The 23,837-nt window shown below is 42.6% G+C and overlaps 1 protein-coding gene and 1 pseudogene across 2 annotated transcripts in view; both read right to left on the bottom strand.

Annotated features, from left to right (window-relative positions):
- Window positions 1-14,579, bottom strand: part of LOC123289511 (calicin-like) — a 35,649-nt pseudogene extending 21,070 nt beyond the window's left edge.
- LOC106822376 (major allergen Equ c 1-like) overlaps window positions 1-23,837 on the bottom strand; it is a 441,100-nt gene that overhangs the window by 351,436 nt on the left and 65,827 nt on the right. The window lies entirely within an intron of this gene.

Raw genomic sequence — 23,837 nt, 5'->3', positions numbered from 1 at the left:
AAAATTGAAGACGTTAGTTTGGAGATTTGCAGCCAGATCTTTCAGGAGACTAGAAGAATTCTTGATCCAGTCCAGTTTACAGATATAACAGAAACCTCAAAGACAATTAACAGAACTAGAATCTAATATCCATGAATGTGTGCTATCTCTTCTACTGAAACAATTTTTCTCTCAAAAATCACCCTCACTTTTAATAAAAGATAGCCCAAGTAAGATTAACTGGTTTGCAAAATAAGTCTAATTTCAATAAAACTTGGTCCAATTATTTACATAAGTGCCACAAGAATAGCAATTGATTATATAGGCTCTTTTAAACCTGCTTTGCTGGAACTTTTTTTTTCTTTTTATTAATATTATGATAGTTTACAGCCTTGTGAAATTTCAGTTGTACATTATTGTTAGTCATGTTGCAGGTGCACCCCTTCACCCTTTGTGCCCACCCCCACCCCCCTTTCCCCTGGTAACCACCAATCAGTTCTCTTTGTCTATATGTTAACTTCCACCTATGAGTGGAGTCATATAGAGTTTGTCTTTCTCTATCTGGCTTATTTGCTGGAACTTTTTATAAGGAATCTCAAATTGAACTTTAAAGGCCTCTTGAGGCCATAAAACGCAAGCCACAGACTTGCCATCAGATTTTGCCTGCAATACCTACAGATTTGGGTGGATTCCTCTCTTCTCAAGGTCCCCCCAGATATTTAGAGGTCCCAGGTGCCTGCCAAATAACTCTCCTTCCTTTCTTACCCATGAGGTTGCTAGGAAACAAGGTACCAGGCCAATATTTCCAAGTGGCTTTATTCCAGAAAGCCAAGCTTTATTCCTCAAAAGCTGTCTTGTCATATCTGAGACTGTATGGGTCTCTCAAATATGACATTCCAATCAAAGCCTTGGTAATATAACCAGTGTTTCCAATTGTGTCCTGTTTTAAGGACAAGAGATTCTTACTGAACTTATGCAAATAACTATATTGCCATGACAATAACCAGACTCACTCACAAAGAGTTTCCAAATTCTGCAGGGAGCAGGAAGGGAGAAAAAGACAAATGTTTCAGTTCTTCCCACAAAGGTATAATTTCACCAAATTGCTATAAGTCATAGTTAGCATGAGAGAAAAGAGAAAAACATTTCCTTAAATCTGAGAAGACAGAAAGAAAATATCAAAAAAGTCAACAATATCTCAGTGAAAAGCCACAAATTTCAATGATCCTCATCACTTCATTCAGCCCTGTGTAATTGGTTCTTGACCTTAATCTTGTTAGCAGTTTCATGAAGTCATCAGTTTCTCCATTAGAATTCTGTAATTTCCTACCCATTTCAATTTTATGATCTGAAAGTTTATCAGAAACCTGTACTCTAAAGTGCCAGAGTCTTTTCCATGAATTTCTCTGAAGATGAAACGTATTTTGCAAATCATCAGAGTAAAACAATAACTGTCTGCAAACAACAAAAGACTCAAAATGGAAGTTGACAAAGAAATTTGGTTAATTTTGTGACATACAACACTTTAAAATAACCAGAATTATAGCTGACAACCAGGACACATCAGAATTTTAGGAATGTTATAGAATTTTAAAAGATTTATATTAATAGCGTTTAGCCACATAATACTACCTAAGGTAGTTTATCATCACTTACTTGACAATGCTTCCCTAGTAATTTAACATGTCAAATAAGCCTAATTAGTTTAGTATTTTCCTCCTTATAGGAAGAGAGAGCAAATTTCTTTGAGAAGTTTTAGGGGCCCTCTGAAAATCCTCAGAGAAATTCTCTTCCTTCTTCCAGGCCAAAGGAAAGCCTTGATTCAAGACTTGATATTTTGGGGGCCAGAGGAGAGCTTGTCAAAAAATATCAAATGGCTTTAAAACACTTGTTCATATAGGAAACAATGTTCAAGTATCTCTTCAAAGTGACAAGGGAAACAGTCAAGAGGAGTTAAAAAAGTCAGAAAATCTTGAGACATTCCTTCTGAATGTAGGAAATTATTTTAGCAAAACATAGATTTTCTGTCTTTCAGGCAGACTTAAAGCAGGCCAAAAGCTCAAGAAAGTTATCCTTCTGAGAGAAAACCAAATTTTAATTTTTGCACCAGGTTATTTTAGACATTAAAACATTTACTCAATTGGATTTACTTTAATCTAAGCCAACATGACCAGGCATAAAAGTCCCTTCAAGATTTCTCCTTCACAAACCTTCTACAACTTTCTTTTTACATTCAGAATTTGTCTCATGCTTTCCTTCTTCGCTTCTAGTATTTTAGGAGAAATTTATCTTTCTTAACACAACAAACAAAAATACTTCCATTCTTTATACCTTCTTTACCAAAAACATACATTTTATTTTCCTTGAATAGAAAGATGTTTGTCTTATTAATTTCCAGTAGGTTTAATTACATATATTAATTAGAATTTTTAACCTTTACAGACTGTAGTAAAAACTAAAAAGGTAAGCAATTATGAACTGTCTTTTATACCAGCATTCTAAGCACTTTTCTTAATTTCTAGAAACATGCCACTTCACGGTGATAAAACAGAAGGCATGTTTACTAATAGACCCAATCACTTTTGACCTCTTTGCAGTAAGAAGCCAAAAGTAGATAACTTAGACATGTTCAGCAATAATGTTTGTGTTCCATCCTATCCAAAAATGACCCACATACTCAACAGATTTTTATAATTTAACTTAACCTAGCAAAACTCTAAAGTTTTGAGTTACTGAAAGAATTTGGAAGCTGTATTTTCAAGTATACAGACCATAAACCATAATTATTGTACCCAATACTCTTACCCATTTTCCTCTATCTAAATCATTGGTTTCCAACAATTATGTTCAGATTACCCATGAAAACTGCATGAGACATTAGACAAAATTAGCTATCATTTAAAGCTATTATTTTTCTGTCAAATTTGTAACAACAACATGAACTTATTTGGCTAGTAAACCCAAGCTGCACTCCTGCATCATATCCAAATACTGACAACTTTGTTGACATGCCTATTTAAATCAAACCAAGAATCTTAAACAAGCTTTCACTTAGCAAAGATTACTTTATATCATGTTAACTTGGAAGACATTGGGTTAATTTCTATAAGTTAGAATTTATGTAAGTGCTTTTTTTTAAGCCAATTAAACAGAGCTCTTAATTTTGGCCACACCATCCAGAGGTAAAATATTACACATATATAACATGCATATAGACACACATACACAGAGTCTCCAGACTTATTGTCTTAAAACTACTGCCATGAATCAGTTATAGTGATATAAATCTCCCTAGTTATGAATCCAACTTTTTAAAAGCCCTTTTACCAATATTTGTGGAGAAGACACTCAATATGCTAGATTTTTGGAAAGGGTACTCTTATGGGCATTTTTTCCTTTTCCCTTTTTTTTCCCCCTTCAGACCTAGGAATTTACTACATCACAAAGGCACAAAGAAATCACTCAAGTTTTCTCCAAGATGAAGTTTCTGGACCATGGGCCATACAGTCGAAGGTGTTTCCAATTAGTTAAAAGGCACCTAAGGGGTGAGTCTCTGGGGGTGCTTGGGTCATTTCCCATGGTGGTAAAGCCACTGTCTGATTGACAGCAACCCAGAGAAGGATGCAGAGCCTGACTGCAAGCATCAATATAGTTATAAGATTTGGTTAAGTCCTGCTCAGCCCTGGCACTTAGTCCCTGAGCCAGCACAAGATGAGCCAGAGAAGCAGGAGGCAAAGGCCTGGAGCTGGCTGGGGGCCAGGGCTCCCAGTGCCAGAGTTGAGAGTTAAGTACAGAAGGTCCAGGTTCTGCTCAGGTCCAGACTGAACTTAACCTCAACTTGATGGCAACACAAGACCTGACAAACAAGACAAAGAAAGGAAAAGACAGGATAAGACCTCACCCTCATGGCCTCTTCCCATCAATTATCAAAATAAGGTTCACACAAACAACAGTTCCCGCACTGGGGCACACAGCCCCAGCAGGACACTTCACAGAATAAATTACGGGTCTCCTCTCCTCATAACTGACTCAGTAGGTGCCTAAATACTCAACAAGTCAAATTCCAAGAGAGGGCACTCCACCTGGGGTTGCCGGTGTGATTAGGTCCAGAAGCCAGAGGTGGGGCTCCCAGGGATGGAGGCCTTGACTCTTTAAACATTTCTTTCTTGGTTTGAAAGCTCAAAGAGAGCCCAAAATGGCTGCTGTAACTTTAAATTCACCCAGGTCATCTTGCCAGCTGGTTACAGTTATCTCCAATTTTCAGGGGCCTTTCCCAAGTGGCCACAAGCAGCAAGGTAATTTCTAAAGATGGTTTCTTATGATCACTAAGAAACTCAGTCCCCAAACAGCCAATTTTAATCTGTTTACTCACACAGACACAAATATAGACACACAGAAAAAACTGATACTAGTGAACTAGTTCCCTGATTTAGGGCATAAAGTCTGACAACTGTTCCCACTCAAGTGCACGCCCAGATGGTCCTATTGGACCCCAGATGGCCCTGCCATAAACGGAAGGACCCCAGATGGAGGGGAAGGGAGTTTACAAGCGTCCTCCAGGTGACTTACCCATTCCAGATGGAGCCCGTCGACTCACCAGATGTAACCATTTCTCTCTCTACCATAATCAGTGTTAGGAGGCAGCCACTACCGGCACAGGGAAGCAGGAAGGGCAGTTCTCCTAGACAAAGAGCCTTGGTGGCCGCTAGGGATTTGCCCAATGGGTTGCCCATCCAAGGTCAACTGGCCACAAGCAGGACTTAGTGTCCTGCTTAGTGTCCTTTCACAGTTGCCAAATTGTTACTGCCCAAGGGGCTTCGTCTGCTCACCACAAGACATTCCAATAGTCAGGAGGCAAGGTGGTAGGAGAGAAATGACCTTATTACAGCTTGTTAGCAAGAGAGAAGATTGCCAACTCATGTCTGAAAGAACCATCTCCCAGAACAAAGACTACAGGCCTGTTATACACGGGGCTGGTCTCCAGGTTGTGGGGAGGGGAATTGGCTGATCTCTGAGTGAGGCAGACATCTGATCCCAGTTTCTGGTAGTCCTTTGTTCTATTGTATGTGCATCAGAGAATGGAGCAAGACCCTATACCCTGATCTTTCAGTTGTCATTGCTGATGGCTATCAGCATAGGCTCTCTGCCCAGGGGTCATCACGTTCCAAAGAAACTCAGAAGAAAAAAGTTATCTTAAAGCAAATGGAGGGGGCCACAAAATCTACAGAGCATGTCTGGGCTAGTATGTCAGAGGTCATTTAAAGGTACAATATAGTTTCTTTTCTACAATATGGTTTCCCTTATGTCAACCTTGAGATGAGCTGGTACCAGTACTACCCTGTTTTAATTAACATAGCTGTGTAATATGTTTTGATATCTAGTATGGACAAATCCTCATCTTTTTTTATTTTTCAAAAATATATGTTATATAGGTTAAATTGGGGGGAATGTTATTTTCATAGGGCTGCTGTAACAAAGCACACTGGGTGGTTTAAAACAACAGAAATTCACTGTCTGACAGTTCTGAAGACTTGCAGTCAGAAATCCAGGTGTCAGCAGGGCCAGGCTGCCTCTGAAACCTGTATGGGACCCTTCCTAGCTGCTGGTGGTTTGCCGGCAGTATTTAGCATTCCTTGCTTTACAGCTGCATAACTTTAATTTCTACCTTCATTGTGACGTGGTGTTCCCTTGGTGTGTCTCTGTGTCTTCACATGACTGTCTTATAAGTGAAGCCAGTTACCTGAGGGTTACTGTAGACATTAAACCAGTTTACTACTTTCTTGTTTAAGTTGAGGGGTGACTTGGGTCTCAGGATTTGTGAGCTTGTTTTCCAGAGGATTTGTGAGCTTCTTTTGCAGAAGAAAGAGAATGCCTTCAGGGAGGTTGCAATCCCTGGATGGCCGGCTGTCAGCAGCAGTTGAAGCCCAAAAGTCAGATTGCCAGGGTCTTATTAGGAGTGACCCTTTTGTTTCCCAGAAGCTCCTCCTGCCAAGCCCCTTAGCTCTATAAAATCCCACTGCTTTGAGTTCTTGGGGACACGGATTTGAGTGAACCCAGACTCTCACCTACTCATTTTGGCCAATTCGAATAAATCTTTCTCTATCTCCAAGCACCAATGTCTCAATGTTTGGCTTGCTCATCAGGCACACGAATTTGAGATTAAGAGATTTGGTATCATAAGGACACCAGTCATATCTGAGTAGGGGCCCACCCTACTTCAGTATGGCCTCATCTTAACTAATTTTGTCTGCAATGACACTATTTCCAAATGAACTTACTTTCTGAGGTTTTGGGGTTAGGATTTCAACAAGGTTGTTTGGGGGGGACATTCAACTTACAACAGGAGAGAACAGGCACCTTTAAAATGTTGAGTCTTTTCATCCAGAAAAATGAATTTTCAGGTGACTCTCTTCAGCTTTGGAGAAGTCAGCAGAGTGCTGCTATTTTGAAGTTACTGTGCCTGTTTCTAATCCTGTTGTTAAAGTGATAAGCATATATGAAAAGAATTATATAAACTGTGTCATCAGGAAGTAAAACATAAAACAAGGCTGAATGATGCTCAAAAAGAATATAAGTTGTTGGAAAATAGTTGAGGTAATTAGGAGATTAACTGGAATATAACAAGGTATCTTTTTGTTTTTATTGATAAACTTTTTATTTTAGAATAGTTTTAGATTTATAGATAAATTGCAAGGACGGTACAGAGAGTTCCTGTATATCCCACAGCCTGTTTTCCCTATTGAGATATTCTGATTTATAGTAGGAAATATATATATTTGATCTTCATCCCCATTCCTGGCACAGAGCTCCTAAAACCCTTGGAATTTCCTACATGATGAGAGCAATAAAGATGTCTTTCATTGTTAGTGAGGTGACTTTTAGACTGCACCTAAGGATGGGGGCTGGCTGCCAGGACAACGAACCATGTGATTAGAGGGTTGGAACTTTCAGTCCCACCTCCCCCACAACTTCCAAGAAGGGGAGAGGGGCTGGAGGTTGAGTCAATTGCCAGTGACCAATGATTTAATCCATTGTGACTATTTAATGAGGCCCCCATAAAAAAAATCCAAAGGACAGGATTCAGATAGCTTCCAGGTTGGTGAACACGTGTAGGTGCTGGGAGAGTGGCACACCTGGAGAGGGCATGGAAGATCCAAACCCTTTCCCCATACCTTGCCCTATGCATCTCTTCATGTGGCCGTTCCTGAGTTATATCCTTTTATAATAAACCAGTACTCTAGGAAGTAAAATGTTTCTCTGGGTTTTGTGAGCCATTCTATCAAATGAAACCCAAGGAGGATGTTGTGGGAATGTCTGATTTATAGCCAATCGGTCTAAAGTATAGGCGATAACCTGGGCTTACCACTGGGGTCTCAAGGGAAGTGGGGCAGTCTTTTGGGACTGAGCCCTTTACCTGTGGATTCTGGTGCTAACTCCAGGTAAATAGCTTCATAATTGAGTTGAATTGTAGGACACCTGGCTGCTTGGTGGTGTGGGAAACCTCTCTCCCAACCACACACATTAGAATCGGTCTCAGAACGTTTACCTATTAACATCTTACATTAGGTTGGTACATTTGTCACAATTACTAACCAAGGTAGACACCTTATTATTAACTAAAGTCTGTATTTTATTCTTTTATGTGATGGCTTTTTCTGTTCCAAGATCCTATCCAAGATACCATGTTACATTTAGTCATCAAGTCTCCTTAGGCTCCTCTTAGCTGGGACATTTTCGAGTCCTTTTATAATTATCATTCTTCTTCTTCTTCTTTTTTGGTGAGGAAGATTGGCCCTGAGCTAATATCTGTTACCAATCTTCTTTTCTTCTTTTTTTCCCTCAAAGCCCCAGTACATACTTGTATACCCTATTTGTAAGTCCTTCTATTTCTTCTATGTGCAATGCCACCACAGCATGGCTTGATGAGTTGTGTGTAGCTCAGCACCCATGGTCTGAACTGACCAACCCTGGACCCCTGAAGTGAACCACGTGAACTTAAACACTCTGCCACTGGGCCGGCCCCTATTCTTATTATTTTTTAACCTCTGTGCTTCAATTTTGATATTTTTATTAGTTTGTTTTTCTGTTGACCCAGTCTGTTATACCCATCCAGTAGAGTTCCTAATTTCAGGGATTCTGTTCTGAATGCTTACTTGATTCCTTTTGGTTTATTCCCAGCTACCACTGAAATTTTCCATCCTTCCATTTTTGTCTATCTTTCTATTTTGTTGTCTCTCGACTATTGGTCAGTGGTACTGAGAACTTTGCATGTCAACTAAGTTTTGCTTATGTGCTTGTCATCATAATGAATGCACTGTAGAGATTCAAGTTGATGGCATCTTTCACCATCTCTCATCTTTCTTTTCAAAGTAGATAGGATCACCTCAGCCAAGCTGAGTTAGTACTCCCTTGTTTGATAAGACTTATTTTAGCTCTTGGTTGCATCTTTTTTAGGATGTGGCCTTCCTGGGCACTCAGTTGAAAATGTGGCAGGTCTTTGTTTCCTCAGCCCTGAAAAACTGTGGGAGATCTTTTCCATTCAGAGGTTTTCAGCTTAGCTGTTCAGACTCCCAGCCCATACAGCTTAAAAATTCACTCATACTTTTAGGGATGAGTCTATTCAGGTGTTTGAGGCCCCTTCAAATCATTACAAAAAATGGAGAAAGCAAACAACAGTGCTTTGGGGGTGGGGGGGGGGAGTTGAAAAGGAATACACCTAAAACAAAGTAAGAAGATTGAATGTAACCATTTTAATACTGAAGGTCCCTTTGAAAAAGTTGCAACTTTTAGATTACACTTACAGGAAGGAGAACTACCATTTATTGGTTGCTAAATTAAATAGTATAAGAAATTAAGTGCTAAGGTTATCTAACTCATCCATGGTCTCCCAGCTCTCAAGGGTAGAACTAAGATTACGGAATAAAATACATCTAAAATGAAATTATGCAAACAAAAGTCATAATACAAAAGTAGACAAAGATAAATTTGTGGGGTTCTGATGATAAAGCTTGAATGAATTTTATAACGACACCCTACACAGGGGCCTATGCCATAGGGTAGAGTCCACTACTGGGTCGAATATGGACATAGGAAGCTGAAGGTATGTATGTTCACTTCCTAGGGCTGCTGTGAGAAATCAACACAAACCAGGTGACTTAAAACCCAAGAACTTATTGTCTCACAGTTCTGGGGGCCAGAAGTCTGAAATCTAGGGGTTGGTAGGGCCTCATTGATTTTGGAGGCTCTAGAGGAGAATCCTTCCTTGCCTCATTCAACTTCTGGCAGCTGTAGGCATTCTTCTTGGGTGTGTCACTCCAGTCTCTGCCGCTATCTTCATATGGCCTTCTCCTCTGTGTCTATCTTCTCCTCTTCTGTCACTTATAACGGTGCTTGTCATTGGATTTAGGACCCACCTGGGAAATCCTTGGTGATCTCATCTCAAGACCCTTACTTATATCTGCAAAGATTTTTTTTTCCACGTAAAGTAACACTCACACTTACCAGGCGTTTGGACATGGACATATCTTTTGGGGGGCCACAATTCAACCCACTACAGTACATGGAACCAGAGGACAAAAATGAATCATAATTGCAGCAGAATGCAAACAGATGAAGCCCTTAGATGAAGTCTTAAGAAGTGAGGCAAATCTTGAGGTCAGAAATCCTGGCTAGGATTGGCTATAGATTAGAACATGGAATGGAAAGTTAGGCTGGGTCAAGGATCTTCAAACAGGATTTCCTGGAGGTACGTGGAAACAGAAGTAGGTATGCTTTCAAGATAATCAGTTTCCATATCCTCTTTCCTACAACATATTCCTTGAAAATGAACCCATGTCCACAGTCACTCTTCTCCAGGTTTACATAAGACAGGTATGCTCCTCACCCGTGCCACGGTTGACTTCTGCATCACCACACAGATGAAAGCCTTCCCTGTGATCAAGGAAGACACCATGAAGCCCTATGGCTTCCTTCCATCAAGGGTGAAGGATGGGAGTAGAAATAGTGTGTTTTGGCCAATGTTAGGACTTGTAAAATGAGATTATGGTGGAAGGAGTGGTAGAAGTAACGAAACTTTTCAAGAACTTCTCTTATTTCCCCAACTTTTTTCAAAGAACATCTTGCTCTTCAGGGAGGGTCCCTTGAGAGAAAACAAAAAGAACACTCATAGAAATATTAATGCTAAAAATAGCCTTCTTCATATAATTAAACACAAACAAGTATTCTCACTTGTTCTTAATCTTCATCCCTAGGTGTGTTTTTAGCTGGAAAGAGAAAGCTTTTTTTTTTTTTTTTTAAAGATTTGCCCTGAGCTAACATTTGTTGCCTAACTTTTTTCTTCTTCTTCTTCTCCACAAAGCCTCCAAGTACATAGTTGTATATTCCAGTTGTGAGTGCCTCTGGTTGTGCTGTGTGGGATGCTGCCTCAGCATAGCTTGATGAGCAGTGCTAGGTTCATACCCAGGATCCAAACCAGCAAAAACCCAGGCAACTGAAGCAGAGCATGTGAATTCAACCACTTGGCCACATGGCCGGCCCCACTAGTGAAATTTTTCATCCTTCTCTTTTGTCTGTTCTTCTATTTTGTTGTCCTTTGATTATAAGCCAGCGGTACTGAGAACTTTGTATGTCAACTAATTTTTTATTATGTGTTTGTCTTCATGATGAATGCACCACAGAGATTCAAGTTGATGGCATCTTTCACCAGGAAGAGTTCTCTGTCTTTCTTTTTAAAGTAGACAGGATCACCTCAGCCAAGCTGAGTTAGTGCTGGGTTGTTTGATAAGATTTATTTTACCTCCTGATTGCTTCTTTTCTAGGATATGGCCCTCCTGGGCACTCAGTAGAAAATGTGGCAGGTCTTTGTTTCCTCGACCCTGAAAAACTGTGGGAGGGTTTCCTTTCCATTCAGAAGTTTTCAGCATAGCTCTTCAGACTCCCACCCCATTCAGCTTAAAAATTCACACATATTTTTGGGGAAAAGTCTGGCCATGTGTTTGAGAAAGGATTTTTGAACAATAGCAGTGAAGGCCTGCATCAGTGCACCAGGTCATCCACTTCTGAGGAAGTGAGAGGTGGTCTGAGATAAGGCTCTACAAGGACCCCTGAGCAGTGGCAAATGGCTTGGCTGGTTGGCCCGAGACCTTCAAGGAGGAAAATTTGTGTATTGTAGACAAGGAATTCTGAGTAAGAGGCAGGTGAATGGGATTGTGCACAGACTGCAAATCTTTGTGTCTCAGAAAGAATCCTCCGCAAAAGATGCATCCAACAACCAGATGTACAAGACAATTCGACTAGTAAACACCAGGCAGGCTCTGCATTTCCCACTACAGTGCTTGTGCAGTGGGCTCATGAATTGAGAGACCATGATGATGGGGGAGGTGTTACATGGTGTTACATGAAGGGCCCAACACTATGGTCTCCCTCTCACAAGGCTGACCTAGCTCATGTTGCTGTTGAATGCCTGAACCTTTACCAGCAAGACTGACTGTAAGCCTCTAAGTGGTAACATCCTCCAAGAGATCAGCCAGCCACTTGTGGCACGTTGATCATAATGGGCACTTGCCACCCTGGAAGAGGCAGTGATTTGTCCTTACCAGAATTGACAATGAACCTAGATGTGGGTTTGTCATCTGTGTCTGCAGCAACTCTGGCTGCACCACTAATGGAGAGCTTGCTGAGCGCCTAATTTAGGATCATTGCCCATTTCATGGTGAAGGATGTGTGACAATGGGCATATGATCATGAAATCCACTGGTCTTACCATATGCCATATCACCTGGAGGCTGCCATCCTGATAGAATTTTGGAACGCCTCTTTAAGACTCAGCTAAGGCACCAGCTTAGGGATGACACCCTATAGGGTCAGGGAGCTGCTGTCCAAGTTGTGGTACATACATTAAATCTATGCCCCCCACATTGTTCTCTATCCCTGACTTAGAAACCTTGGTTCTTTCCCTCTTGAGTAGGGAAAATCCTACTTCTCCACATCCTGCACGGCTCCTCTACCCTCACCCTACTGCCACACTCACACACAAAGAACACTTCAGAGGCTGGCCTGAGGTGTTATCATTTCCTTTCTTGATTTTAGACTTTTCTTTTTTCATAAAAAGAAAGTATTTAAAACTACAGATTTTCTTCTAAACACTGCATTAGCTCCTTCCCACAAATTTTGGGATAGTGTATCTTCATTGTCATTTAACTGACCTGAATATTTTATAATTTTCTTGTGATTTCTTCTTTGACCCGGATGCTAGCTGCCCCGTCCTAGCTCCAGGGAGCGCCGGTCCCAAGCCCTGGACGCCTTCATCTCCTTAGGCGTCCAGGACAATGTCACCTTCCCACAAGCCCGCCGCTAAGTGCTCGGTCTTAGAGCCTCTCACTCTCCTTGCAAGAGACAGAGGAACGCGTGTGCACGAACAGACACACTCGGACACACCCCTCCCCACCCCCCGCCCCCTGCTTCTGCCTTCACTCTCCGACAGCTCAGCGCAGGCCCGGGCTCTCCGCAGGGCTCCAGCTCTCCTGCTCTTGGTGGTCAGTTTGCCCTTCCCCTCCTCTTGGGTTGGGCACGGTCGCCCCTTCACTTTCTATTCAGGGTCTCCATTTTCCTCGCGGAGCCTGCAGAGGTTTTCTAACTGCCCCTTTGGCCTGCTGCCAGGGCTACATGAGGGCCGGGTAGAGAGAGATGGACAAAGAAGAGAGAGTGGACGGCTATCTCGACGTGCAAGGCGCGTGAAGCAATCAGAGCGGGGGTCCAGTCGCGCCAGAATCAAACAGTGGGCTCCCTCGCGAGTGCTTTGTCTCCGCCTAGCGGCCACCAGCCTCAACTGCACCTTCCCAGGGCCTGGCCTTTGCTGCAGCTGTTTTCTGCAACTGGCCTTGGATGAGGGAGTCAGAAATTAGGCTCTAGGGCGTGTCAGTTAGAATGGGAGAAAATAAAGAAATGAACTAAATTCTCAGCTCAAAAATCCCGTAAAAACATCACGATAAAACAAAAGAAAGAAGAAAGGAAATAATAAAGATAAAAGCAGATATTAGTGCTGTATAAGACAGAAAGGCAGTAGAACTAATATATAAATAAAAATCCTCATTTTTTGTAAAAAGTTAAAAAATAATTATACAACCACTGGTTAACGTAATCAAGACAAAAGAGGGAGGGAGGAGGAAGCAAAAATATGCAAATGAAAAATGACGAAGGAAGTGGACCTCAGAAGCAAGCCTGGCTATGTAATTTGTGGGGCCCTGTGCAAAACGAAAATGTGGGAATCCTTGGTCAAAAAGCAGGAAAAAGGTGCCCCCAAAGGTACAGAAATATAAATTCTTTTCCCTTCTGTTGTCTTCTTGGTGTCTTTTCTACTTAATGCCATTCTAATTAAAGGAAAATTTACATTATTAGCACGAATTTTACCTTTCGTCTTTATATTGGGCAATGCCAGTTTTCAATGCAATATAACAGCATTTACCCCATCTGTAGAATGACCAGAATTAAAGCTGTGTTTGGTAATTCACACGTGCGTGTGCATTTCGTTTGCCAGAACAGTAGAGACGCTGCACAAAACTCTCACTTTTCATCTCGCTTCTTGCAGTGGCACGTTCTAGCACACTCTCCCTCCAGCCTCCTGATGGGTAGATAAGGCCTCAGAGGAAAGGGAGCTACGTGTTGCTCTGTCTTTTCCTTTCCTTCTTTGTCGTAATTTTCAGCACAAGTACTTGCAGGGAAGTCACTCTAGTGAAGAAGGATGTGACCCGGCTCCTTGATCGTCTGTGTTTCTCACAACACCATTGCCTTCTTTCTGAGTTGGCAGTGAGTTTCTGGTTCACACAGAAAGCACGGCCTCTTGGTGCTGTGAGCACCCCCATTTATTCAGTTGTAGGTGTAACACACTTGCCCTTTTTGAGACTCACTGCATTCCTGCACATTGTGGGTTCACTGCAATTCTGTGTTCATGGGACATTGTGAATGTTCTGTGCAAATGGGACGGCAAGGAATGGCAGACACACATATGGCGTGGACATCCTGTGCTCGTGCACACGCTCCGTTGTCCCATCAGACTTCACTAACAAAACATAAGTTTACAAATAAAATTATTAAGAATTTCAAGATGACGACAGCAAAGCATTAAACCAAGCATGGGTCCTTCTGAGCCCTGGGCTCTGTGTGACCGCACAGGTGGCACTCCCAGGAAACTGGCCCTGCTCAGAAGCACATGCACACGCCCAGTCCTATGCAACTGATTTGTCTGTCAGTTTACTGATTGACCCCTGCAGCCTAGATATCAGGATCCGCGGGCCTGGTGCACCGTGCCTGCAGACTGAGCTGAGCATGGAGCATGGCAATGGCCTAGTGCAAGACTGCCCCAGGGGAGAGTCAGCTGCCAGAGAGCCAGGTGTGCTGTGGGACTGTGGGCTTTGTGCCACCAGTGGACACTCACAAGAGGGCATCCCCAGAGACTGCAGCTTGTCCAGGGCCACCTCCAGTGCACCCACGGGCGTGAAGAACATGAGCATCGGCTGGGCATGCAGACTTCCCACGACCCGTGCCTGCACTGAAGGCTTTCCATCATTCGGTCCCTTTTGATGTGATTTACACTGGAGCTTCATAGCATAATGTTATTCATATCTTTTCTTCTAACAACTTCCACTTTCCTTAGAGTTCCTTATTGCTTTATAGTTTATTTTCCTTATGTACCTCTCCCTTCTTCATTAAGTAGTGGGTAGAGGTATAAATTGCCTTTTAATTATTTCTTCCTCCTCTTTCTCTCTCTCTCTCTTTTTTTTTTTTTTTTTTCCCTTCTCCCACTTCTCCTTCTTTTAAACCTGGAGCCACGTTCCTGGGGCTCTTCCCCGTCTCCTCTTGCGCCAACTTTCCTGCTTTCTCTTGGAACCTTCCTTCCCATCATCCTAGGAGTTCCCTTTGCTTCTCTCTTATGTATCATCCTATTTCCACGTCTTTCTTTTGCTTTGTTTCCTTCCTCATTTTATGACTCTCTTCCTCCAGAAACTTCCTGATAAAGGATAAAGGAAGCAAAATTGTTCAAGTCTTCATATGGGACACTGTCTTTATTCTGCTCCCACACTTGATTGCTAGCTTGGCTGGAGGTAGAACTCTAGATTGAAAATCATTTTCTCTCAGAAATTTGAAGATATTTCTCCACCATTTTCTAGCTTCCAGGGTTCCTGTGAAGAAATCCATTCTGATGTTGTACGTGACCTATTTTTTTCTTTGTAAGTCTTAGGCTCTTTTCTTTTTCTCCAGTGTCCTCAAATTTAAGTGGGATGCTCCTTGCTTTTGGATTTTTTCATTCACCAGCATATATGTCCATTGTATCAGTGTACATTCCACCAACAATGTATGAGAATTCTGGTTGTTTAACATTCTTCCAATATTTGCTGTTTTCAGGTTTTTTGTTTGTTTATTTTTTACCATTCTGGTTAGTATGTAGAGATATTTCATTGCAGTTTTAATTGTAAAATGTACATAAATGACAAAATATCAAAATATCATTTCTTTGCCCATTATTCCGACAAAAGAGTAGTAACATCCTTTTTGGTTGAGGAATTTGGAAAGCAGATTTTCATGTGTTGTTGCTGAAAGTATAAACTAGTTCAGGCATATTGGAGAGCAATTACCTATCCAATAAATCTTCATTCACTGTCTGTCTACTATGCCAGGCACTGTCCTAGGCAGTGAGTATAATAGGGAATAAGTCAGGGTCCTGCCTTCATGGGAAAGACAGATGATAAAAAAGTAAATAAACACAAGATCTTATACATCATTTCTGTGCTAAGAAGAAAATAAATAGGTGCCACGAAGTAAGAACAGGGGTCAGCATAGCTAGACGGCAGGGTCATAGAAGGTTCTTCAAGGAGGTGATACCAAAGCGAGTTGCCTGAGGGAAAATGTGCTTACCTCCTGACCGAGAGATCCCCTTCCAGGAATCTGGGTTACAGAAACCCACGCTCACACATAAACATCTATGTGCAGGATGTTCTCTACTGCCTCTTCTCTCGCCCCACCACAAGCGATTCCAGCTCACAGGAGCCGGTGTGACCTTTTGAAAACTCAGATCTGCTCATGTCACTTCCCTGCTTAAAACCCTTCAATGACCTGCACTTCAGATAAAATCCAAACCCCTTGCCGTATAGAGCCCACAATGATCAGGCCATTCCCTATTTATAGCTTAGCTTTATTTCACACCATCCTCCCCTTCTCTCCCTATGATCCAGCCCACCCTGCTCTGTTTCCTATTCTTCACATAAGTTAAGCCTTTGTACACACGGTTCCCTTGGTATGAATGCTCTTGCCTAGATGCTTCATGTGGTCGGCACATTCTTGTCCTTCTGGTCTCTTCTCCTAGGAGTGGTCTCCTGGACCACATAGGTGGCTTGTGTTCTGTCAACTTGCCTAAACTGGGAACTATATTTCCCAGCATCATTCTCCCTGTACAGTTCCAGTTAGAGTTGGCCATGAGAGGAGCTTGGATGAAGTTTGGAAGGCAGAAGTAAAGCAATGGCCGTTACTCTCTGAAGGTCACTGTAGTGAGATGTGGGGATGGACAGAGAGATGCAGAGGTGCCCAGCAGACTCCAGCTTGTCCCTGATCTCGCTACCCTCACTGGCCCTGTTTGGCTCTGCTTTCCAACTCCTGGCCCTGCTGACCGACAACAGCCTTGCACCCACCCACAGAAGGGCGAGAGGGGAGCGATGCAGAGATCCCACTCCCACATGGGTGCCTGGAAACTGAGGCTCACAGAAGCCGGTCTGTGTAGCCAGAAAACAGGAAAACGAGAGGAATCCTGAGCACTGTCTGCCTGTTACACTTCTTTCTCCACAACACACACCAGGCGAGGTGGCTGTGATGATTCCCATCACAGGGGACATCACAAAGGGCTGTGAAAGAGGGAGCAGGCTAGGACATGAGGTGAGGCTTGGAGACATCAACACCAGAAAGAGTTCACATGGTTTTCTAGGAGCGATGGGAACACAGTGGAGATTTTTTTTCAAAGAAGCAGTTCATTGGAATGAATGGTGAAATCCGGACTCCAGAGCAGAGATTCATTTTTTTTTTCTTTTGCACAGGAAGATTCACCCTGAGCTCACATCCATTGCCCATTTTCCTCCTCTCCCCACAATCACCAGTACACATTTGTGTACAGTTGTAAATTCCTCTGGCTCTTCTATGTGAGCTGCTGCCACAGCATGGCTACTAACAGACAAGTGGTGTGGTTCTGCATCCAGAACTGAGCCCAGGCCATCAAAGCAGAGAGCACCAAACTTTAACAGTTAGGCCATCAGGGCTGGCCCGTCATTGGAGACTGAGCAGTGGACTGAAGTGATCTCATTTCCATTTTTGTAAGTTAGCTCTGGAAGCTGTGTAGAAAATAGGTTGCACTTCGGAATGGAAATCAACAAGATGAAGACTAGAGCCAAAAGCCATTGCTACATTTCTCAAATTTGCAAAATAACAGGCTGTCCAATTTTTAAAGCAGTCTGTAATATGTACTAGTTCTATGCTCTGCTGAGACTTTTCAGCTAATAGTTGCAAATTATATTTAAGACAAAAGTAAGCAAACATTTATTGCTCCTGACCGCAGAAACCTTCTCACCATGCACAGAGGGAGAAAGGAAGCAGGAAGAGGCCGCTCCAGCGGCAGCAGTGCGGCTCTGCGATGCAGCTTGACCCTCCAGCTGGCCACTAGGGGGTACAACCCGCCTTACTGCACTTCTGGCCTCTGGTCCTCTCAGCCAAGCGCTGCACCATCAGTCTGCCTCTTTGCCAGCTTCCACCAGCTTCATCTGCGTCGCAAGCTGCTGATAGAAAATGGGGGTATGAATTCCTCCCCTTTCATCTGTGGGATGAGCTGGAACAGGTCCAAACATGGACAGTTACAGTGATCGTGGAGAGGCTGCTGCCCCTGTAGCCCCACAGAACAGGTCCTTCTAAGGCCGACTGTTACCTTCAGGAGACTAAATCAAGCGGACATTTTCTCAGTCCTCAGTTTACTTGAATGTTCATCAGTATCTGACCTGTCCCCTCTCTCCTTCATTTTGCTCTATGCTAAATTAACACTCCATTGAATAGAGAACACTCTCCAAAACACGAGTGAATGGACTAGACCTCACGCAGTTAAGCTGAACACGACAGTCATGTAACAAGGAACGGCACACAGACTGGTATTTCTGATTGTACAAAACTGTTTACATACCTGTTTTATACTAATCAAAATGTACGATACTAGATTTGTAAATCATGTATTGAAGAAAGTGGTAGATTTTTAAAGCAAATATTTTTAAAAATCTGTTCCGGGGCCGGCCCCGTGGCTAAGTGGTTAAGTTCGCACGCTCTGCTTCGGCGGCCCAGGGTTTTCAGGTTCAGATCCTGGGCACCGACATGGCACACGCATCAGGTCACGCTGAGACAGCATCCCACATGCCACAACTAGAAGTACAAGTAAAATATACAACTATGTACTGGGGGGATTTGGGGAGAAAATAGCAGGAAAAAAAAAAAGAAAAGACTGGTAACAGTTGTTAGCTCAGGTGCCAATCTTCAAAAAAAAAATCTGTTCCATATATACTATTTAAAAACTATTTCAGGGGTCGGCCCCGCGGCTGAGTGGTTAAGTCTGCGCGCTCTGCTTCGCTGGCCCATGATTTCGCCGGTTCAAATCCTGAGTGCGGACATGGCACTGCTCGTCAAGCCATGCTGAGGTGGCATCCCACATGCCACAACTAGAAAGACCTACAACTAAAAATACACAACTATGAACCATGGGGCTTTGGGAGAAAAAGGAAAAATAAAATCTTAAAAAAAAATTATTTCAATTTGTTTTGCATTCTAAATGCTGACATCAAAACAGATCAACCCAGAAAACTGACTCTCAAACTCATAACAGAAAACAAGTTCTGAATTAATGTAGATTAAGTGAATTAAGCAGGGTAAAACCCAAGAAGTTCCAGTTATTGCCAAATTCATATAGGCAACCTTAATAGTCCAGTTTTAAGCATTTTAATGCATTTTTTAAAGTTTCTCACATTAGTGATTAAATTATGTTTTAAAATTCTATCATGTAAGATCAATAATCACATATCAGAAAAAGAAAATCATTAATGTCACCAGTAGCATCACTACTACTCGGTTGAACCAAATGAAACTGCCAATATTCAGTTATTTTTTTGCCCTGTAAAATGGCAATTTTTTGTGGTTCAACTCGATATGTACCGTGTTCTCTGCAAGTGTCCCCTGAATACGATCCAGTGTGTTTGCTGTAAGTTTCTAAGTTGGAGAAAGCTCAGAAACTAACAAAATTGCCCCACCTCACTGAATTAATTAAAGTTGAAAAAATATTTCCTAAAAAAGAATAATTTAAGCTGATTAGTAGATTTTAACTGTTCAACTGTGTTAACCTGATTCTTATCAATACATCACAACAAGCAACTGCCTAAGCGAGTACAGCTAGACCCTATTTTCTCTTTAGTGCTTCCATAGGAAAATTAAATCTGTCATCTTCCACCACCTAGTGGCTACTTCGTTTTCCTGCTTTGCTAGTTTTTACTAAAAGAATCTCAGTGGTCTTATGAAGACTCTATTTTTCCAGAAGAAAACGTATTTTGTTCGTTGACTTACAGAATTTCCTTCTTTTCAGGATGCCAGGGAAAAGGGTGAATTGATAGGAAAATGACATTTGGTTTTAAGAGTGTATAAACTTAGTGCCTGCTGTGTGCTAAGCCCAGGAGGAAACAGAAGACAAAGATGAACAGGACCCAGTGGCTTTCCCCTTGGAGTTCAGCGTCCAGGGGAGGGAGATACCAAGACAATTGCCTGATGCAGGACCGTGAGCAAAGGAAGGAAGAGAAGAGAAGGTTTTTGGAAGGAACTCACTCAGAATACAGCTAGCCTCTAGCTTTCTCCTGGAACTTTGGGCTTACCTGTGTCATAGGCTTGTTTTTTGCCTCCTGATGGCAGGACCTTGTCTTCAACTTCCCTGCTATTCTCTGTATCAGGTGTGGCCACTCAGCAAAGACCAGTCAGTTCCCAATAAGGGTGCCCTGGAGCAATCTCTTCCCCAGAAAATAGATCAGCTGGGTGTGGCTGGCAGCAGCAAAATGCAAGAACTATTCCTCAGACTAGAAAGGGCCGACAACATGAAGCTGTGTTTCAGGCACAGAATAATCTGGAAAATTACTGAAATGTTTGGAAACAAAACATACTTTTCTTTGAGCAAAACAGGCCTTTGTAGTGCAGCTGTGATCTTCCAGCCCTCAGGAAAAATCACCAGAGAAGCAGGAATTTGTTGTCAGAGGTGAAATTGGTGAAGCCCTGTAGAGACCATTCAGTGTTTCCCAGTGGGGGCGCTGTTGATGTGTTGGATGAAACAGTGCCACCTTGTGGGGGACTGGCCTGGGCACTGCAGAAGGGTGATCATCCCTGGATGCTGGACACCAAATGTCAGTACTCTCCAGTCCCTGTACAAAGCAAGAATGTTGCACCCCTCCCCCAACTCCAAAACCTCCCCGGGACTGGTGCTGCCATAGTTAAGAACCACTGAATCTTCTCATTTCCATCAATGGGTAAATTGAGGCCCAGAGAAGGGAAGGAACTTGCCTGAGTCAGACAAGAAATACATAAAACCATCAGAGAGGATTTATTGAAAACCTACCACACAGTGCTCAGCTATTCTATTAGAACCTGGCCAGGGCCGGGGGCCTGGGGGCAGGGGGGGGCGGGGATAAGAAATACGGAACATGGCCTTTATCTTCACAAGAGGAGAGGAAGAGAGTGAAAGATCTAATATTTATTGGGAAGCTATTGTATTCTAGCACTTTCTAAAACTTTTGCATTATCTTTGCAACAACTCTTTGGGGAAACCGAGGCTCCCAGAGGTTAAGTGTGGCATCACAATTCAAACCCAGGTTTTCCTGACTCCAAAGTTACTGCTACTTTTCCGAAGTATGTGCAACCATAGAAACTAGCATTTTTGAAAATTATCCAGGGACTGGCCCTGTGGCGCAGTGGTTAAGTTCACACATTCCACTTCGGCGGTCCTGGGTTCACCGTTTCAGATCCCGGGTGTGGCCATGGCACTGCTTGGCAAGCCATGCTGTGGTGGGTGTCCCACATATAAAGTAGAGGAAGATGGGCACATATGTTAGCTCATGGTCAGTCTTCCTCAGCAAAAAAAAAAAAAGAGGATTGGTGGCAGATGTTAGCTCAGGCCTAATCTTCCTCAAAAATAAATAAATAAATTAATTAATTAATTAAATGAATTTCTTTAAGAAAAAAGTATCCAAAATTTGAAAAAAGCTAAAAAGATGACCACGTGTCCTTTCAAAGTCACACAAGAGCACTATCTGATAAGCCCTCCTAGGGTCATCTGGTTCTCCTGGCAAATGTGACAATGTTTCACTTACTATTTACTGTTGTTTAGAGGCCAGCCTCTGAAGTTAGGGATTAATTAATAAAAAACTGAGAAGGTGCAAATTATTTTTCTCTGGTGAGCGTATAAATGATCTCTGTCCAATTGAGAAGGTAAGCACAAAGGTTGTGATTTATTGCCCTGTAGGATATTAACCACTTTGTGTCTAACTTATCAATTTTATTCCAGCAATTTTCCTTTCACTGACAATATATACGTCAGCTATTCATATTCTCCGTGGAACCAGCTGTCATTGAACCAGCTGGCTCCTTCAATAATGAGTTAATCAAATGTTTGATACATGCTCACAACACAGTTGTGTGAGAGCTGTGTGTTTTAACTTGTTGAGAATTGTATTTTGACATTAACATGACCCAGTAGGTGGCTGCCTGCTGCGTGGTGACAGTAAAGCTCTAGGGGCTGTGGGGACACACAAAGGATGAGAGGGTGAGCTCTGGGAGAATCAAAGGACAGGGATTCTTGGGCTGGGCCTTGGAGGAAAAGTAGTATTTGAACAGGCAGAGAAGGGAAGGCTTTCCAGCAGGGACTGCAGCCCAAAAGGAAGAAATTAGGGGTTTTTGTAGAGGCTACAATTAAAGGAGAGGCACCTAGTTTGGTCTTTTAGCTTGTGTCATTCTCTTGACCCTATGGGATGCAGAATGTGAAGATGAAATGCAAACAGGCCACTGTAGAATCCCAGTGAGGACAGGGGTCAGAGCTATTTTGATCCATGATGTACACTCAGTGCTTGGATAGTGAGCCAGTGATGACTATTTGTGGAATGAATAAAGGAGTATGATGAACTTCCATTAATTGACCATTTACTATGTGCCAGGCACAGTACCAAGCTCTATAACTAAATCATTTCATCAAATCCCCACATTCATGGTATGAAGCAGATTTTATTAGTTTTCGAATTAGATCCAGCCTGTGGCAAAATTGTAACATGGATGATTTTTATCTTTGAGGCTCCTTCCCCCAGGATCAAGGATCCAAGACATGATTATTATTCCCACTGTCCAAACTGTCTTCCCCCTCCCCAAGCCTGGTGGTGTCAGCATCATCTGAATAAATCGGTGCTAAATGATGTCCTACTGAGAGAGTCCTAGATGGCCTTCTGGGTAACGCGGGGCCACATGTAAGTACTTGCTAAATTTTAATGAGTGGAAATGGAGACAGCAATCACAGAGATTCTTGGTTTTCTTACCTGCAGGGAACCCTCATGTTGTGATAGAAATGTCAAACTAGAAAAGAGGGAAAAGGTTGCTTCCATCACTGCCCCAACTCCATGTGGGAAGAGAACTCTGGACCTCTTTTGAGGAGACCACCTATTTCTGGGTATTCGGATGGTGTGTCAGACACAGAGATGTATTGCTCAGATTCTGCCTTCAAGAAATGACTCATGCCCAGATGTTAGGAGTTGTGGTTAGCTGGCAGCCTCTGCTGTTAACTCATTCAGATTTGCCTCAAATCTTGAGCTGAGATACAGGTCTTCTTGGGGTGGCTGCAGCCAACAACTGAGCAAGACTGCAGTAAAAGGGACTATCCATTTCTGTCTAACATGGGACTCCTCTACCACGCTCCAGAGCTCCCCGCTGGGCTGAGGGAGACTTTGTCAGATCTACCTCATGGTCTGGTGACATCCCTTGCCTAGTCCTGCTTCCTCCCTTTTTCCTTTCAAGTGCTACTCCCCAATAAACTTTTTCACTCCTAAATCTGTCTTGACACCTGCTTTCCAGAGGGCCCAGCTGACACAGATAGGATGTTGTTAGCTCCAAGGAACCTTTCACTGGTCAAGGGACTTGACATTTTAGAACTGGCTTTGAGTCAGTACCAGCAAAATACACGCTCATCTTGGATGCTGGGGACCAAGGTGTCCTTCCACTCTGGCACATGAACCAAACGAGCTTGTATTTCTTCCTCTTCTTAGCATTGACTATGCATTGATATTCTATAACATGGTTTGAATGTTCCCACTGGCTTTCTCAATGAGTGAATTTTTCAATTAATCAAGTGTGAGTGAAGACAAGGTCACTAAGTCCATTTCCAGTCAGCCAGTTAGTTTCAATCAAGTTGCATGATTATAAACAGACTGTTATCTGGTCATATAAGAACTCCATCAGCCCCTTCCCCATACACTGAGTCATGATTTAGGCCAGGCCTTTCTCAACTACCTGGCAGACTGTCACCCTTCTCTTGGGTCACTTATAAAATGCCCTATATTTGGTGTTGGATGAAGAAGTCTTAATGCGGTTGTTGACCAGGTACTTTACTTGAAGTCATGAAGGTAAGGGCATAGTTTTGATTTTGGTATGGAAGCATCTCCTATTTCCTTATTAGAAGAGCTACACTCCCCAGGCCATCCATCCATCCACTCACCCATCAAATATTTGTTGACCAAGAGACAGTTGTTGCTTGCCCTTCAGTTGATCAGACTCTTGCA

Source organism: Equus asinus, chromosome 10, assembly GCF_041296235.1.
Source record: "Equus asinus isolate D_3611 breed Donkey chromosome 10, EquAss-T2T_v2, whole genome shotgun sequence".
Classification (NCBI taxonomy): Eukaryota; Metazoa; Chordata; class Mammalia; order Perissodactyla; family Equidae; genus Equus; species Equus asinus.
Note: the sequence above shows the minus strand (reverse complement) of the source record. Positions and strands in the feature narration are given on the sequence as shown.